This window comes from Choloepus didactylus, chromosome 20 (assembly GCF_015220235.1).
Source record: "Choloepus didactylus isolate mChoDid1 chromosome 20, mChoDid1.pri, whole genome shotgun sequence".
Lineage (NCBI taxonomy): Eukaryota > Metazoa > Chordata > Mammalia > Pilosa > Megalonychidae > Choloepus > Choloepus didactylus.
The window spans coordinates 64,491,169-64,507,188 of record NC_051326.1 but is presented as its reverse complement, the minus strand read 5'-3'; positions in this window follow the sequence as shown (position 1 = coordinate 64,507,188).

The following is a 16,020-nucleotide window of genomic DNA, read 5'->3' as shown; positions in this document are numbered from 1 at the left end:
TATTTTACTTTTCTTCAGAACTGTGTAACTTACTGCATTCGCAGTGTTCCAAGTGACTGCTTTCAAAAAAGATCTTTTCAGCCCACGGAAAACACAGAGAAGTGAATGAAAGCTGTATTCAAGTAGTTTTCAGAACAGTTTAACATAATTCTTCGAAAGGTTCCAAGTGACAGCTTTCAAAAAAGTTGTTTTTCAGCCCAGGGAAGGCACGTAAAAGTCAATGAAAGCTGTATTCAACTTAGTTTTCGGAACTGTGATACATACTGCTTTCGCAGATTCCATGTGACTGTTTTAAAAAAGTTGTTTTTCACCCCTGGGAAGACACATAAAAGTCAATGAAAGCTGTATTGAACTTAGTTTTCAGAACTGTGAGAAATACTGCTTTTGCAGAATTCCACATAACTGCTTTCAAAAAAGTTGTTCTTTAGCCAGGGAAAACACATAGAAGTCAATGAAAGCTGTATTAAACTTAAATTTCAGAACTAGTAACATCCTGCTTTCGCAGAGTTCCAAGTGACTGCTTTCAAAAAAGTTGTTTTCCTCCCCAGGTAGACCACTTAGAAATTAATGAAAGGTGTAGTCTACTTAGTTTTCAGACTGTGTAAACAAAATGTTTCTGCAGGGTTCCAAGGGAATGCTTTCAATAAACTTGTTCTTCAGCCCAGGGAGAACACATAGAAGTGAATAAAAGGGGTGCAACTTAGTTTTCAGAACTGGGGAATATAATGTTTTGCAGAGTTCTAAGTAACAGCTTTCAAAAAAGTTGTTTTTCAGCCCAGGGAAAACACATAGAAGTCAATGAAAGCTTTATTGAACTTAGGTTTCAGAACAGTGTAACATACTGCTTTTGCAGAGTTCCAAGTGACTGAATTCAAAAAAGTTGTTTTTCAGCCCAGGGAAAACACATAGAAGTCAATGAAAACTGTATTCAACTTAGTTTTCAGAACTGTGTACCATACTGCTTTTGCAGAGTTCCAAGTGACTGCTTACAAAAAGTTGTTTTTCAGCCCAGGGAAAACACACAGAAGTCAATGAAAGCTGTATTCAAATTAGTTTTCAGAACTGTGTAGCATACTGCTTTTGCAGAGTTCCAAGTGACTGCTTTCAAAAAAAGTTGTTTTTCAGCCCAGGGAAAACACGTAGAAGTGAATGAAAGTTGTATTCACCTTAGTTTTCAGAACTGTGTAACATACTGCTTTCACAGAGTTCCAAGTGACTGTTTTCAAAAAAGTTGTTTTCTTCCCAGGGAGAACACTTAGAAATTAATGAAAGCAGTAGTCTACTTAGTTTTCAGAACTGTGGTAACATAGTGCTTCGCAGAGTTCCAAGTGAGTGCTAAAAAAGTTGCTTTTCTGCCCAGGGAAAACACTTAGAAGTCAATGAAAGCTGTATTCAGATTTGCTCTCAGAACTGTGTTACATACTGCTTTCACAGAGTTCCACGTGACTGCTTTCAAAAAAGTTGTTTTTCAGCCCAGGGAAGACACATAGAAGTGAATGAAAGCTGCATTGAACTTAGTTTTCAGAACTGTGTAACATACCGCTTTCGCAGACTTCCATGTGACTGCTTTCAAAAAAGGTTTTTTTTGGCCCAGGGAAGACACATAGAAGTCAATGAAAGGTGTATTGAACGTAGTTTTCAAAACTGTGTAACATATTGCTTTCGCAGACTTCCACGTGACTACTTTAAAAAAGTTCTATTTCAGCCCAGGAAAACACACAGAAGTCAATTAAAGCTGTATTCAAATTCGTTTTCAGAACTGTGTAACACACTTCTTTCGCAGAGTACCAAGGGACTGCTTTCAAAAAAGTTGTTTTTCAGCCCAGGGAAAACACATAGAAGTCAATGAAAGCTTTATACAACTTAGTTTTCAGAAGTGTGTAACATACTCCTTTCGCAGAGTTCCAACTGACTGCTTTCAAAAAAGTTGTTTTTCAGCCCAGGGAAAACTCATAGAAGTCAATGAAAGCTGTATTCAACTTAGTTTTCAGAACTGTGTAACATACTGCTTTCACAGTGTTCCTAGTGACTAGTATCAAAAAAGTTGTTTCAAGCCCAGGGGAAACACATAGAAGTCATTTGAAGCTGTATTCAACTCAGCTTTCTGAACAGTGTAACATACTTCTTTTGCAGAATTCCATGTGACTGCTTTCAAAATTTGTTTTTGAGCTAAGGGAAAGCACATAGAAATCAATGAAAGCTGTCATCAACTTAGTTTTCAGAACTGGGTAATATAATGTTTTTGTAGAGTTCCAAGAGACTGCTTTCAAAGAAGGTGTTTTTCAGCCCAGGGAAAACACATAGAACTCAATGAAAGCTTATCAACTTAGTTTTCAGAAGTGAGTAACATAGTGCTTTCGCAGGAGTTCCAAGTGAGTGCTAAAAAAATTGCTTTTCTGCCCACGGAAAACACTTAGAAGTCAATGAAAGTTGTATTCAGATTTGGTCTCAGAACTGTGTAACATACTGCTTATGCAGAATTCCAAGTGACTGATTTCAAAACAGTAGGTTTTCAACCTTGGGAAAACACATAGATCTCAATGAATGCTGTATTCAACTTAGTTTTCAGCACTGTGTAACATACTGCTTCACAGAATTCCATGTGACTGCTTTCAGAAAATCTTTTTATTCTAAGCCCAGGGAAACAGATGTAATTCAATGAAAGGTGTTTTCAACTTAGTTTTCAGAACTGTGTAACATACTGCTTTCACAGAGTTCCACGTGACCACTTTAAAAAAGTTCTATCTCAGCCCAGGGAAACACACAGAAGTCAAAGAAAGCTGTATTGAACTTCAGTTTCAGAACAGTGTAACACACTTCTTTCACAGAATACCAAGGTACTGCTTTCAAAAAGTTGTTTTTCAACCCAGGGAAACAAATAGAAGTCAATGAACTGTATTCAACTTAGTTTTCAGAATGTGTAGCATATTGTTTTCGCAGAGTTCCAACTGACCAGTTACAAAAAAGTTGTTTCTCAGCACAGGGAAAACACATATTAGTCAATCAAATCTGTATTCAAGTTAGTTTTCATAACTGTGTAACATACTGCTTTTGCATAGTTCCAAGTGACTGCTTTCAAAAAGTTGTTTTTCAGCCAGTGAAAACACATAGAAGTCAATGAAAGCTGTATTCAACTTAGTTTTCAGAACTGTTATCATCCTGATTTCGCAGAGTTCCAAGTAGTGCTTACAAAAAGTTGTCTTCCACCACAAGGAAAAACTTACAAATCAATAGTGACTGTTTTCAATAAACTTCTTTTTTCAGCCCAGAGAACACATAGAAGTGAATGAAAGCTGTATTCTACTTAGTTTTCAGCACTGTGTAACATACTGCTTTCACAGAGTTCTAAGTGACTGCTTTCAAAAAGTTGTTTTTTAGCTCTAGGAAAAGACATAGAAGTTAATGAAAGCTGTATTCAACTTAGTTTTCAGAAATGTGTAGCATACTGCTTTTGCAGAGTTCCGAGTGACTGCTTTCAAAAAAGTGGTTTTGACACCCAGGGAAAACACAAGGACGTCAATGAATGCTGTATTCAACTTATTTTTCAGAACTGTGTAACATACTGCTTTCGCAGATTTCCAAGTGACTGCTTTCAAAAAAGTCGTTTTTCAGCCCAGGGAAGACACGTGGAAGTCAATGAAACCTGTATTGAAGTTAGTTTTCAGAACTGTGTTACATACTGCTTTCGCAGCTTCCCACGGGACTGCTATCAAAAAAGTCGTTTTTCATCCCAGGGAAGACACATGGAAGTCAATGAAAGCTGTATTGAACTTAGCTTTCAGAACTGTGTAACATACTTTTCCAAGAGTTCCAAGTGGCTGCTTTGAAAATTAGTTTTTCAGCCCAGGGAATACAATAGAAGTCAAACAAAGCTGTATTCAACTTAGTTTTCTGAGCTGTGTAACATACTGCTTTTGCAGAGTTCCTTGTGACTGCTTTCAAAAAAGTTATTTTTCAGCCCAGGGAAAACACATAGAAGTCAATGAAAGCTGTATTGAACTTAGTTTTCAGAACTGTGTAACATACTGCTTTTGCAGAGTTCCAAGTGAGTGCTTTCAAAACAGTTGTTTTTCAACCCAGGGAAAACACACAGATACAAGGAAAGCTGTATACATCTTAGTTTTCAGAAATTTTTCACGTACTGCTTTTTGCAGAGTTGCAACTAACAGCTTTCGAAAAAGTTTTTCTGCCCAGGGAAAACATAGTAGTGAATGAAACTGTATTCAACTTAGTTTTCAGAACTTTGTAACATAGTGCTTTCGCTGTGTACCAAGTGACTCCTTTGAAAAAGTTAATTTATCCCAGGGTAAACACATAGAAGTCAATGAAAGTTGTATTCAAGTTAATTTTTAGAACTGTATAACATACTGCTATTGCAGAGTTCCAAGTGACTGTTTCAAAAAACTTGTTTTTCAGCACAGGGAAAACATGTAGAAGTCAATGAAAGCTGTATTCAACTTAGTTTTCAGAACTGTGTAACATATTGCTTTTGCAGAGTTCTAAGTGACTTCTTTCAAAAAGTTGTCTTTCAGGTGAGGGAAAACACATAGAAGTGAATGAAAGCTGTATTCTACTTAGTTTTCAGAACTGTGTAACATACTGCTTTTGTAGAGTTCCAAGTGACTGCTCTCAAAAAAGTTGTTTTGTATCCCATGGAAATCACATAGAAGTGAAAGAAAGGTGTATTCAACTTAGATTTCAGAACTGTGTAACATACTGCTTTCGCAGAGATCCTAATGACTGCTTTCAAAAAAAGTTGTTTTCTTACCCAGGGAAAACTCATAGAAGTCAATGAAAGCTGTATTCAACTTAGTTTTCAGAACTGTGTAATATGCTGCTTTCGCAGAGTTCCAAGTGACTGCTTTCCAAAAAGATGTTTTTCAGTCCTTGGAAAACACATAGAAATCAATGAAAGCTGTATTCTACTTACTTTCCAGAACTGTGTAACATACTGCTTTCGCAGAGTTCCAAGTGACTGCTTCAATAAACTTCTTTTTCATCCCAGGGAGAACACATAGAAGTGAATGAAAGCAGTGTTCACTTAGTTTTCAGAACTGGGTAATATAATGTTTTCGCATTTTTAAGTGACTGCTTTCAAAAAGCTGCTTTTCATCTCAGGGAAAACACATGGAAGTGAATGAAAGCTGTATTCAACTTAGTATTCAATATGTGTAACATACTGCTTTGGCAGATTCACAATTGACTGCTTTTCAAAAAGTTTTTTCCAGAAAGGGAAAACACATAGATGTGAGTGAAAGTTGTATACAACTTAGTTTTCAGAACTGTGTAACCTACTCCTTTCGCAGAATTCCAAGGACTCCTTTCAAAAAAGTTGTTATCCCCAGGTAAAAACACTGGAGTGAAAGAAAGCTGTACTAAACTTAGTTTAAGAACTGTGTAACATACTGCTCACCCGAGTTCCAGGTTATGGCTTTCAAAAAAGTTGTTTTTCAGCCCAGGCAAAAGACATGGAAGTGAATGAAAGCTGTATTCAACTTAGTCTTCAGAACTGTGTAACATAATGCTTTTGCAGAGTTCCAAGTGACTGCTTTCAAAAAGTTGTTTTCAGCCCAGGGAAAACACATAGAAGTGAATGAAAGCTGTATTCAACTTAGTTTTCTGAACTGTGTAACATACTGCTTTCGCAGAGTTCCAAAATAGTGCTTTCAAAAAAGTTGTTTCTCAGACCAGGGAAAACACATAGAAGTCAATGAAAGCAATATCCAACTTAGTTTTCAGAAATGTGTAATGTACTGGTTTCACAAATTTCCAAGTGACTGCTTTCAAAAAGTTGTTTGTCAGCTCAGGAAAACACATAGAAGTCAATGAAGGCTGAATTCAACTTAGTTTTCAGAAACTGTGTGACATACTTCCTTCGCAGCGATCCAAGTGACTGCTTATGAAAAGTTGTTTCCGCCCAGGGAAGACATGTAGAACTGAATGAAAACTGTATTCAACTTAGTTTTCAGAGCTGTGTAAGATACTGCTTTCGCAGAATTCCACGTGACTGCTTTCAAAAAACTTGTTTTCAGCCCAGGGAAATCACTTAGAAGTCAATGAAAGGTGTATTCAACTTAGTTTTCAGAACTGTGTAACATACTGCTTTCGCAGAGTTCCAAGTGACTGCTTTCAAAAAAAGTTGTTTTTCAGCCCAGGGAAAACACAAAGAAGTGAATGAAAGCTGTATTCAACTTAGTTTTCAGAACTGTGTAACATACTGCTTTTGCAGAGTTCCAGGTGACTGCTTTCAAAAAAGTTATTTTTCAGCCCAGGGAAAACACATAGAAATCAATGAAAGCTGTATTCAACTTAGTTTTCAGAACTGTGTAACAGGCTGCTTTTGCAGAGTTCCATGTGACTGCTTTCAAAAGAGTTGTTTTCCATCCCAGGGAAGACACAGAGAAGTCAATGAAAGCTGTATTCTACATAGTTTTCAGAAATTTTCACGTACTGCTTTTGCAGAGTTGCAACTAACAGCTTTCGAAAAAGTTTTTCTGCCCAGGGAAAACACATAGAAGTGAAAGAAAGATGTAGTCAACTTAGTTTTCTGAACTGTGTAACATACTGTTTTCGCAGAATTCCAAGTGACTGCTTCAAAAAAGTTATTTATCAGCCCAGGGTAAACACATAGAAGTCAATGAAAGTTGTAATCAACTTTGTTTTAAGAACTGTATAACATACTGCTGTTGCAGATTTAGAAGTGACTGTTTTCAATAAAGTTGTTTTTTCAGCACAGGGAAAACATGTAGAAGTCAATGAAAGCTGTATTGAACTTAGTTTTTAGAACTGTGTAACATACTCCTTTCCCAGAGTGCTAAGTGACTGCTTAAAAAAAAAGTTGTTTTTTAGCCCAGGGAAGACACATGGAAGTCAATGAAAGCTGTATTGAACTTAGTTTTCAGAACTGTGCAACATACTGGTTTTGCAGAGTTCCAAGTGACTGCTTCAAAAACGTTTTTTTCTCCCACGGAAATCACATAGAAGTGAAAGAAAGATGTATTCAACTCAGTTTTCCGAACTGTATAACATACTGCTTTCGCAGAGATCCCAGTGACTGCTTTCAAAAAAGTTGTTTTGCAGCCAGTGAAAACAAAGAGAAGTCAATGAAAGCAGAATTCAACTTAGTTTTCAGAACTGTGTAAGATACTGCTTTCGCAGAGTTCCAAGTGACTGCTTTAAAAAAGTTGTTTTCCACCCCAGGGAAAACACTTAGAAATCAATGTAAGCTGTATTCTACTTAGTTTACAGAACTGTGTAACATAGTGCTTTCGCAGAGTTCCAAGTGACTGGTTCAAATAAACTTCTTTTTCATCCCAGGGAGAACACATAGAAGTGAATGAAAGCAGTGTTCAACTTAGTTTTCAGAACTGGGTAATATAATGTTTTCGCAGATTTTTAAGTGACTGCTTTCAAAAAAGCTGCTTTTCATCTCAGGGAAAACACATGGAAGTGAATGAAAGCTGTATTCAACTTAGTATTCAGATATGTGTAACATACTGCTTGGCAGATTCACAATTGACTGCTTTTCAAAAAGTTTTTCCAGAAAAGGGAAAACACATAGATGTGAGTGAAAGTTGTATACAACTTAGTTTTCAGAACTGTGTAACCTACTCCTTTCGCAGAATTCCAAGGGACTCCTTTCAAAAAAGTTGTTTATCCGCCCAGGTAAAACACATGGAAGTGAAAGAAAGCTGTACTAAACTTAGTTTTAAGAACTGTGTAACATACTGCTCACCCAGAGTTCCAAGTGATGGCATTCCAAAAAGTTGTTTTTCAGCCCAGGGGATACACATGGATGTCAAGGAAAGCTGTATTGAACTTAGTCTTCAGAACTGTGTAACATACTGGTTTTGCGGAGTCTCAAGTGACTGCTTTCAAAAAAGTTGTTTTCAGCCCAGGGAAAACACATAGAAGTGAATGAATGCTGTATACAACTTAGTTTTCCGAACTGTGTAACATACTGCTTTCGCAGAGTTCCAAGTGACAGCTTTCAAAAAAGTTGTTTTTCAGCCCATGGAAAACACATAGAAGTCAATGAAAGCAGTATACAACTTAGTTTCAGAAATGTGTAATTACTGGTTTCACAAATTTCCAAGTGACTGGTTTCAAAAAAGTTGTTTCTCAGCCCAGGGAAAGCACATAGAAGTGAATGGAAGCTGTATACAACTTAGTTTTCAAAACTGTGTGACATATTGCTTTCGCAGCGTTACAAGTGATTGCTTTGAGAAAAGTTGTTTTTCAGCCCAGGGAAAACACGTAGAACTGAATGAAAGCTGTATTCAACTTAGCTTCAGAACCGTGTAACATAATGCTTTCGCAGAGTTCCAGGTGACTGCTTTCAAAAAAGTTGTTTTTCAGCCCAAGGAAAACACATAGAAGTCAATGAAAGCTGCATTCAACTTAGTTTTCAGAACTGTATAACATACTGCTTTCACGGGTTTCCAAGTGACTGCTTTCAAAAAAGTTGTTTTTCAGCCCAGGGAAAACAAATAGAAGTGAATGAAAGCTGTCTTCAACTTAGTTTTCAGAGCTGTGTAACATACTGGTTTCGCAGGGTTCCATGTTAGTGTATTCAAAAAAGTTGTTTTTCAGCCCAGGGAAAACACATAGAAGTGAATGAAAGCTGTATTTAACTTAGTTTTCAGAACTGTGTAACATACTGCTTTCGCACACTTCCACGTGACTGCTTTCAAAAAGTTGTTTTTCTGCCCAGGGAAGACACATAGAAGTGAATGAAAGCTGTATTCAACTTAGATTTCAAAACTGTGTAACACAGTGCTTTCGCAGAGTTCCAAGTGACTGCTTTCAAAAAAGTTGTTTTTCAGCCCAGGGGAAACACATAGAAGTCAATGAAAGCTGTATTCAACTTAGTTTTCAGAACTGTGTAACATACTGTTTTCGCAGAGTTCCATGTGACTGCTTTCAAAAAAGTTGTTTTTCCGACCAGGGATGACACATGGAAGTCAATGAAAGTTGTATTCAACTCAGTTTTCAGAACTGTGTAACATACTGCTTTGGCAGATTTCCACATTTCTGCTTTCAAAAAATTTGTTTCTCAGCCCCGAGAAGACACATAGAAGTCAATGAAAGCTGTATTCAACTTAGTTTTCAGAAGTGTGTAACTGCTTTCCCAGAGTTCCACATGACTGCTTTCAAAGTTACTTTTTCAGCTCAGGGAAAACACATAGAAGTCAAAGAAAACTGTATTCAACTTGGTTTTCAGAGCTGTGTAACATACTGCTCTCACAGAATTCCAAGTGACTGCTTTCAAGCAAGTTGTTTTTCAGCACAGGGAAAACAGATAGAAGTCAGTTAAAGCTGTATTCAACTGGGTTTTCAGAACTGTGTAACATACAGCTTTCACAGAGTTCCTAGTGACTGCTTATTGAAAAGTTGTTTTTCAGCCCAGGGAAATCACATAGAAGACAATCAAAGCTGTATTCAACTTAGTTTCAGAACTGTGTAACATACTGCTTTCACAGAGCTCCAAGTGACTGCTTTCAAAAAAGATGTTTTTCAGCCCAGGGAAAACACATAGATATCAAACAAGGCTGTATTCAACTTAGTTTTCAGAACTGTTTAACATAGTGCTTTCACAGAGTTCCTCGTGTCTGCTTTCAAAAAACTTGTTTTCCAGCCAAGGGAAAACACATAGAAATCAATGAAAGCTGTATTCTACTTAGTTTTCAGAACTGTGTAACATACTGCTTTTGCAGTGTTCCAAGTGACTGGTTTCAAAAAAGCAGGTTTTCAGCCCAGGGAAAACACATAGAAGTGAATGAAAGCTGTATTCAAGTTAGTTTTCAGAACTGTTTAACATAATTCTTTCGAAGGGATCCAAGTGACAGCTTTCAAAAAACTTGTTTTTCAGCCCAGGGAAGACACATAGAAGTCAAGGAAAGCTGTATTCAACTTAGATTTCAGAACTGTGTAAGATACTGCTTTCACAGATTCCCACGTGACTGCTTTCAAAAAAGTTGTTTTTCTTCCCAGGGATGACACATAGAAGTCAATGAAAGCTGTATTCAACTTAGATTTCAGAACTGTGTAAGATACTGCTTTTGCAGAATCCCATGTGACTGCTTTCAAAAAACTTGTACTTTAGCCCACGGAAAACACCTAGAAGTCAATGAAATCTGTATTCAACTTAGTTTTCAGAACTGTGTAACATACTGCTTCCACAGAGATCCAAGTGCCTACTTTCAAAAAAGTTGTTTTCCACCCCAGGGAAAAAACTTAGAAATCAATGAAAGCTGTATTTTACTTTTCTTCAGAACTGTGTAACTTACTGCATTCGCAGTGTTCCAAGTGACTGCTTTCAAAAAAGATCTTTTTCAGCCCACGGAAAACACAGAGAAGTGAATGAAAGCTGTATTCAAGTTAGTTTTCAGAACAGTTTAACATAATTCTTTCGAAGGGTTCCAAGTGACAGCTTTCAATGAACTTGTTTTTCAGCCCAGGGGAACACATAGAAGTGAATGAAAGCTGTATTCAACTTAGTTTTCGGAACTGTGTAACACACTGCTTTCACAGAGTACCATGTGACTGCTTTCAAAAAAGTTGTTTCTCAACCCGGGGAAAACAAATAGCAGTCAATGAAAGCTGTATTCAAATTAGTTTTCAGAAGTGTGTAACATACTGTTTTCACAGAATTCCAACTGACTGCTTTCAAAAAAGTTTTTCTTTAGCCCAGGGAAAACACATAGAAGTCAATGAAAGCTGTATTAAACTTAAATTTCAGAACTATGTAACATCCTGCTTTCGCAGAGTTCCAAGTGACTGCTTTCAAAAAAGTTGTTTTCCTCCCCAGGTAGACCACTTAGAAATTAATGAAAGGTGTAGTCTACTTAGTTTTCAGAACTGTGTAACAAAATGTTTCTGCAGGGTTCCAAGGGAATGCTTTCAATAAACTTGTTCTTCAGCCCAGGGAGAACACATAGAAGTGAATAAAAGCGGTGTGCAACTTAGTTTTCAGAACTGGGGAATATAATGTTTTTGCAGAGTTCTAAGTAACAGCTTTCAAAAAAGTTGTTTTTCAGCCCAGGGAAAACACATAGAAGCGAATGAAAGCTTTATTGAACTTAACTTTCAGAACAGTGTAACATACTGCTTTTGCAGAGTTCCAAGTGACTGATTTAAAAAATGTTTTTCAGCCCAGGGAAAACAAAGAGAAGTCAATGTAAGCTGTATTCAATTTAGTTTTCAGAACTGTGTAGCACACTGCTTTTGCAGAGTTCCAAGTGACTGCTTCCAAAATGTTTTTTTTCAGCCCAGGGAAATCACACAGAAGTCAATGAAAGCTGTATTCAGTTTAGTTTTCAGAACTGTGTAGCATACTGCTTTTGCAGAGTTCCAAGTGACTGCTTTCAAAAAAGTTGTTTTTCAGACAGGGAAAACACGTAGAAGTAAATGAAAATAGTATTAGACTTAGTTTTCAGAACTGTGTAACATACTGCATTCTCAGAGTTCCAAGTGACTGTTTTCAAAAAAGTTGTTTTCTTCCCAGGGAGAACACTTAGAAATTAATGAAAGCAGTAGTCTACTTAGTTTTCAGAACTGTGTAACATAGTGCTTTCGCAGAGTTCCAAGTGAGTGCTAACAAAAAGTTGCTTTTCTGCCCAGGGAAAACACTTAGAAGTCAATGAAAGCTGTATTCAGATTTGCTCTCAGAACTGTGTTACATACTGCTTTCACAGAGTGCCAAGTGTCTGCTTTCAAAAAAGCTGTTTTTCAGGCCAGGGAAAACACACACAACTCAATAAATGCTGTATTCAACTTAGTTTTCAGAACTGTGTAACATACCGCTTTCGCAGACTTCAAAGTGACTGCTTTTAAAAAAGTTTTTTTTTAGCCCAGGGAAAACACATAGAAGTCAATGAAAGCTGTATTCAATGTAGATTTCAAAACTGTGTAACATTCTGCTTTCGTAGAGTTCCAAATGACCACTTTAAAAAAGTTCTATTTCAGCCCAGGGAAAACACACAGAAGTCAATTAAAGCTGTATTCAAATTCGTTTTCAGAAGTCTGTAACACACTTCTTTCGCAGAGTACCAAGGGACTGCTTTCAAAAAAGTTGTTTTTCAACCCAGGGAAAACAAATAGAAGTCAATGAAAGCTGTATAGAACTTAGTTTTCAGAAGTGTGTAACAAACTGCTTTCGCAGAGTTCCACATGACTGCTTTCAAAAAAAGTTGTTTTTCAGCCCAGGGAAAACACATAGACGTCAATTAAAGCTGTATTCAACTTTGCTTTCAGAACTTTGTAACATACTGCTTTCGCAGGGTTCCTAGTGACTAGTATCAAAAAAGTTGTTTTCAAGCCCAGGGGAAACACATAGAAGTCATTTGAAGCTGTATTCAACTCAGCTTTCTGAACAGTGTAACATACTTCTTTTGCAGAATTCCATGTGACTGCTTTCAAAATTTGTTTTTGAGCTAAGGGAAAGCACATAGAAATCAATGAAAGCTGTCATCAACTTAGTTTTCAGAACTGGGTAATATAATGTTTTTGTAGAGTTCCAAGAGACTGCTTTCAAAGAAGGTGTTTTTCAGCCCAGGGAAAACACATAGAACTCAATGAAAGCTCTACTCAACTTAGTTTTCAGAAGTGAGTAACATAGTGCTTTCACAGAGTTCCAAGTGAGTGCTAACAAAAAATTGCTTTTCTGCCCACGGAAAACACTTAGAAGTCAATGAAAGTTGTATTCAGATTTGGTCTCAGAACTGTGTTACATACTGCTTTCGCAGAGTGACAAGTGACTGTTTTCAAAACAGCTGTTTTCAGCCCAGGGAAACACATAGATGTCAATGAATGCTGTATTCAACTTAGTTTTCAGATCTGTGTAACATACTGCTTTCACAGAGTTCCAAGTGACTGCTTTAAAAAAGTTTTTTTAGCCCAGGGAAAACACATAGAAGTCAATGAAAGCTGTATTCAACTTAGTTTTCAGAACTGTGTAACATTCTGCTTTCGCAGAGTTCCAAGTGACCACTTTAAAAAAGTTCTATCTCAGCCCAGGGAAAACACACAGAAGTCAAAGAAAGCTGTATTGAACTTCAGTTTCAGAACAGTGTAACACACTTCTTTCACAGAATACCAAGGTACTGCTTTCAAAAAAGTTGTTTTTCAACCCAGGGAAACAAATAGAAGTCAATGAAAGCTGTATTCAACTTAGTTTTCAGAAGTGTGTAGCATATTGTTTTCGCAGTGTTCCAACTGACCAGTTACAAAAAAGTTGTTTCTCAGCACAGGGAAAACACATATTAGTCAATCAAATCTGTATTCAAGTTAGTTTTCATAACTGTGTAACATACTGCTTTTGCATAGTTCCAAGTGACTCCTTTCAAAAAAGTTGTTTTTCAGCCAGTGAAAACACATAGAAGTCAATGAAAGCAGTATTCAACTTAGTTTTCAGAACTGTTTATCATCCTGATTTCGCAGAGTTCCAAGTAGTGCTTACAAAAAGTTGTCTTCCACCACAAGGAAAACACTTACAAATCAATAAATGCTGTATTCTACTTAGTTTTCAGAACTGTGTATCATACTGCTTTCGCAGGGTTCCTAGTGACTGGTATCAAAAAGGTTGTTTTTCAGCCCAGGGGAAACACATGGAAGTGAATGAAAGCTGTATTCAACGTAGTTTTCAGAAGGGTGAAACATACTACTTTCGCAGTGTTCCAACTGACTGGTTTCAAAAAAGTTGTTTTTTAGCCCAGGGAAAACAGAAAGATGTCAATGAAATCTGTATTCAACTTAGTTTTCAGAACTGTGTAACATCCTCCTTTCGCAGAGTTCCAAGTGACTGCTTTCAAAAAAGTTGTTTTTCAGCCAGGGAAAACAGTTAGAAGTCAATGAAAGCAGTATTAAACTTAGTTTTCAGAACTGCATAACATACCGCTTTTGCAGAGTTCCAAGTGACTGTTTCAATAAACTTCTTTTTCAGCCCAAGGAGAACACATAGAAGTGAACGAAAGCTGTGTTCAACTGAGTTTTCAGAACAGGGTAATATAATGTTTTCACAGAGTTCTAAGTGACTGCTTTCAAAAAAGTTGTTTTTCAGCCGAGGTAAAATACATAGAAGTGAATGAAAGCTTTATTCAACTTAGTTTTCAGAACAGTGCAACATACTGCTTTTGCAGAGTTTCAAGAGACTGCTTTCAAAAAAAGGTGTTTTTTAGGCCAGGGAAAACACATAGAAGTCAATGAAAGCTGTACTCAATTTAGTTTTCAGAACTGCGTAACATACTGCTTTAGCAGAGTTCCAGGTGACTGCTTTCAAAAAACCAGGTTTTCAGACCAGAGGAAACACGTAGAAGTGAATGAAAGCTGTATTCAGTTTAGTTTTCAGAACTGTGTAACATACTGCTTTCGCAGAGTTCCAAGTGACTGCTATCAAAAAAGTCGTTTTTCCACCCAGGGAAAACACATGGAAGTGAATGAAAGCTGTATTCAACTTAGCTTTCAGAACTGTGTAACATACTGCTTTCCGAGAGTTCCAAGCGACTGCTTTGAAAATTAGTTTTTCAGCCCAGGGAAGACACATAGAAGTCAATGAGAGGTGTATTCAACTTAGTTTTCAGAACTGTGTAACATACTGCTTTTGCAGAGTTCCTTGTGACTGCTTTCAAAAAAGTTGTTTTTCAGCCCAGGGAAAACACATAGAAATCAATGAAAGCTGTATTTAAATGAGTTTTCAGAACTGTGTAACATACTGCTTTCGCAGAGTTCCAAGTGACTGCTTTCAAAAGTGTTGTTTCTCAGCCTAGGGAAAACACATAGAGGAAAGCTGTATACATCTTAGTTTTCAGAAATTTTTCACGTACTGCTTTTGCAGAGTTGCAACTAACAGCTTTCGAAAAAGTTTTTCTGCCCAGGGAAAACACATAGAAGTGAAAGAAAGATGTAGTCAACTTAGTTTTCTGAACTGTGTAACATACTGTTTTCGCAGAATTCCAAGTGACTGCTTCAAAAAAGTTATTTATCAGCCCAGGGTAAACACATAGAAGTCAATGAAAGTTGTAATCAACTTTGTTTTAAGAACTGTATAACATACTGCTGTTGCAGATTTAGAAGTGACTGTTTTCAATAAAGTTGTTTTTTCAGCACAGGGAAAACATGTAGAACTGAATGAAAGCTGTATTCAACTAAGTTTTCAGAACTGAGTAATATATTGCTTTTGCAGAGTTCTAAGTGACTGCTTAAAAAAAAGTTGTTTTTCAGGCCAGGGAAAACACATAGAAGTGAATGAAAGCTGTATTCCACTTAGTTTTCAGAACTGTGGAACACACTGCTTTTGTAGAGTTCCAAGTGACTGCTTCAAAAACGTTTTTTTCTCCCACGGAAATCACATAGAAGTGAAAGAAAGATGTATTCAACTCAGTTTTCCGAACTGTATAACATACTGCTTTCGCAGAGATCCCAGTGACTGCTTTCAAAAAGTTGTTTTGCAGCCAGTGAAAACAAAGAGAAGTCAATGAAAGCAGAATTCAACTTAGTTTTCAGAACTGTGTAAGATACTGCTTTCGCAGAGTTCCAAGTGACTGCTTTAAAAAAGTTGTTTTCCACCCCAGGGAAAACACTTAGAAATCAATGTAAGCTGTATTCTACTTAGTTTACAGAACTGTGTAACATAGTGCTTTCGCAGAGTTCCAAGTGACTGGTTCAATAAACTTCTTTTTCATCCCAGGGAGAACACATAGAAGTGAATGAAAGCAGTGTTCAACTTAGTTTTCAGAACTGGGTAATATAATGTTTTCGCAGATTTTTAAGTGACTGCTTTCAAAAAAGCTGCTTTTCATCTCAGGGAAAACACATGGAAGTGAATGAAAGCTGTATTCAACTTAGTATTCAGATATGTGTAACATACTGCTTTGGCAGATTCACAATTGACTGCTTTTCAAAAAGTTTTTTCCAGAAAAGGGAAAACACATAGATGTGAGTGAAAGTTGTATACAACTTAGTTTTCAGAACTGTGTAACCTACTCCTTTCGCAGAATTCCAAGGGACTCCTTTCAAAAAAGT